General features: G+C 45.9%; 1 non-coding gene across 1 annotated transcript; it reads right to left on the bottom strand.

Moving 5' to 3' along the window:
* Positions 1 to 1,595: 1,595 nt before the first annotated feature.
* On the bottom strand, positions 1,596 to 1,669 carry Trnai-uau (transfer RNA isoleucine (anticodon UAU)). Its single transcript has one exon. It is a non-coding gene; the product is annotated as a tRNA-Ile (tRNA).
* Between the last annotated feature and the right edge of the window lie 1,536 nt (positions 1,670 to 3,205).

Genomic DNA, 3,205 nt, shown 5'->3' with positions numbered 1-3,205 from the left:
CACCAGCCCGCATCTTTGCGCTAGAGGTACTTTTACCCTGGCTGTGTCTTGTTCGGACGACACAGAAAGCACCTTGGTTCACGTGGGCGGCCAGTTGCTCAAAGTTGCACGTCTGTTCTCCCGTGCACATCCGCGCAGCCTTCGTTCACCCCTGTCATCAACGGCCCGTGGTGCACCACAGCTGCCTCCTCGGCGCCAGCTTTGGACAGCGCCATTTTGCCGTGCACAGAATACTTCAACGACGGCGGGACGCAAACAGTTTTCATACTTAGCTATTTTCGAAATGCTTCCACCCTTGGCCCTAAAGCCAATGATCAAGCTTTTTCGGGCGTTAGGTAAATCGCTCCGATTCCGCCTTACGACAACAACTGCTCTTTTTGTTGTCGGTCGACGCAGTTTGTATGATCTCCACTTCTTGTGCTGCCACCTTCCGTCTGTGAGTGGTCGTTGTGGAGTGACGTCGAACATAGGAGGTGGTCACAATAATGTGACTGTGCCGTGTATGTGTGATATTAAACGTTCGTTGCTATTTTGAGGAAGTTTTCGACTTTCCTCTAAAGTATCTGATGCTTATTTCAGTTCCTCAGTGATCCAGAAATCTATTTAATCTAGTCTCTTTTCTCTTGGAATATTTTTAGTGTGTTAATTTGCAATTGTAATATAAGGAAGCACGTAATATAACTGACAGCTCTGAAAAGTATACATCCGTGGGTTGCTCATTTAGGAAGGGGTCCAGAATATGGAATTAGGTGAACGGATTACTTATTACAAATTCTCTCTCTTTGGGAGAAGTCTTGTACGAGCGCACACGTACGCGTCCCGGCACGTGTCGTGTCTGCGGAGGGTAACACATTATCGTTAAATCCTTCTACTTCCACTCCAGGTATCAATGATAGCAATGTCTTCATCTCATTGTGCGAAAAGAGTAGTTTCTCTTGACTGGTGGATTCAGAGTATCAGAGTAGCAATGAAAACCAAAACCCCTCGTCTCTCAATGTGTCGTGTTGTCACTCATCTCTGTACCTAGCTCTAAACCCCTGCAACGCTTAAGAAGAATGTCTGACGACTACTTCCTGCAGTACACATTAGTGATAAAATAACTTTATCAGTCACTTTATTAGTTCTACCCAGCGATTATGTGGTGTAGCGATTTCTTGGTGCTTCTGTTGTATCCGGGAAGGGCGAAACAGCAAAGACTGTAGGCGGGAGTGGAGAAACAAGATAAATCTCTCAATTGAAGTTCACACAAGATCTGAATACAAACACTGCCAGACTGAACTGCACACTGAGACCCTACCACAATCATACAACACTGTCTGTATACGTCCGTATGCAGACGTAAGCGGCGGGTCCGACACTTCGCGAGACTGCAGCGTGACTTCGCACTGCCGTCCGTGGCGGGGCGTGCGCTTTTAACTAGTTCAAAAATGGTTGAAATGTCTCTGAGCACTATGGGACTTACCATCTGAGGTCATCAGTCCCCTAGACTTGGAACTACTTAAACCTAACTAACCTAATTCGAAATTAGAGTTATATTAATACCTTCAGCTGCTGACGGGTGTTGAAATATATCAACGGCTACTCGTGAAAATGTATCTCCCGGCCGGGACTCGAACCCGGGATCTCCTGCTTATATGGCAGACGCTCTATCTATCTGAGCCACCGAGGGCACAGAGGATAGCGCCACTGCAGGAACTATTTCGCGCACACCTCCCGCGAGACCCGCATTCTCACCTTGTATGTCCACATAATACATTCGCAGTGTCCCACCCAACACACTCATTACTCGTGGAAGACATTCTTACCAAGTCCGTAAGAGTTCGGGGAATATGTGTGCATCCGCACGGAAAAAGAAGGTCACGGCCGGTATTGCCAGAACTATATACTTATATGGATATGGTGTCTGTTCTTTCGTATATGTCCGAAAGAACAGACACCATATCCAAAGAAGTATATAACTACCCTAAGGACATCACACACATCCATGCCCGAGGCAGGATTCGAACCTGCTACCGTAGCAGCAGTACTGTTCCGGACGGAAGGCCTAGAACCGTTCGGCGACAAAGGCTGGCTTTGTAACTAGTCCGGGCGCGCAGAAGTACACAGGCCGCCTGTGAGCCCATGGTGCCGTGTCGTGGCGAGATTCGCCCATAGTCGGTAGGATGCTATATTCCGTATGTACCCTGGCTGGTGTTAGTATGGTTGACCTCACCTGAGATGTATTCCGGCGGTGGTGCCGCCTCCTATACGCCGCGAGCTGAACGCCATCTGACTACTGGCCGCAAAACGCTGTACGCCGAGGTAGTTGATGATACTGCAGTTTGCACTAAATAAGAAAGAAAAAGGCATAAGACGTCGTTGGTTAGAAGAGCCTGAGAGGTAGGGTTTTCTTTCTGCACAAACAACGACCCATTTCCGCGCACTGTGTGACACTTGTGTTTTACGTTTATCTGTTGAGTGTTGTTGTTGGTTTGATGCAGCTCTCCATGTTACTGTATCCTGTGGAAGCTTTTTCAGCTCCGAGTAACTACTGCAACCTACATCCTTTTGAATCTGCTTAGTGTATTCATATCTTGGTCTTCCTCTACGATTTTCACACTCCATGTTTCCCTCCAGTACTAAATTGGTGATCCCTTGATACCTCAGATTTTGTCCTATCAGCCGATTCCTTCTTCTAGTCAAGCAGGGCCACAAATTCCTCTTATCCCCAGTTCTATTCAGTACTTCCTCATTAGTTACATGATCTACCCATCTAAACTTCAGCATTCTTCTGTAGCACCACATATCCAAGCCTTCTATTCTTTTCTTGTCTAAACTATTTATCGTCAATGTTTCACTTCCATACACGGCAACACTCCATACAAATACCTTCAGAAAAGACTTCCTCACACTTAAATCTATACTCGATGTAAACAAATGTCTCTTCTTCAGAAACGCTATCCTTGCCATAGTCAGTCTACATTTTCTATCCTCTCTACTTCGAACATCATCAGTTATCTTGCTCCCCAAATAGCAAAACTCATCTACTACTTTAAGTGTCTCGTTTCCTAATCTAATTCACTCAGCATCACCTGATTTAATTAGACTACATTCCATTATCCTCGTTTTACTCTTGTAGATGTTCATCTTATATCCTCCTTTCAAGATACTACTGTCCATTCCGTTCAACTGCTCTTCCAGCTGCTTTGCTGTCTCTGACACAATT

The sequence above is a fragment of the Schistocerca serialis genome, chromosome 1, assembly GCF_023864345.2.
Source record: "Schistocerca serialis cubense isolate TAMUIC-IGC-003099 chromosome 1, iqSchSeri2.2, whole genome shotgun sequence".
Lineage (NCBI taxonomy): Eukaryota > Metazoa > Arthropoda > Insecta > Orthoptera > Acrididae > Schistocerca > Schistocerca serialis.
Note: the sequence above shows the minus strand (reverse complement) of the source record. Positions and strands in the feature narration are given on the sequence as shown.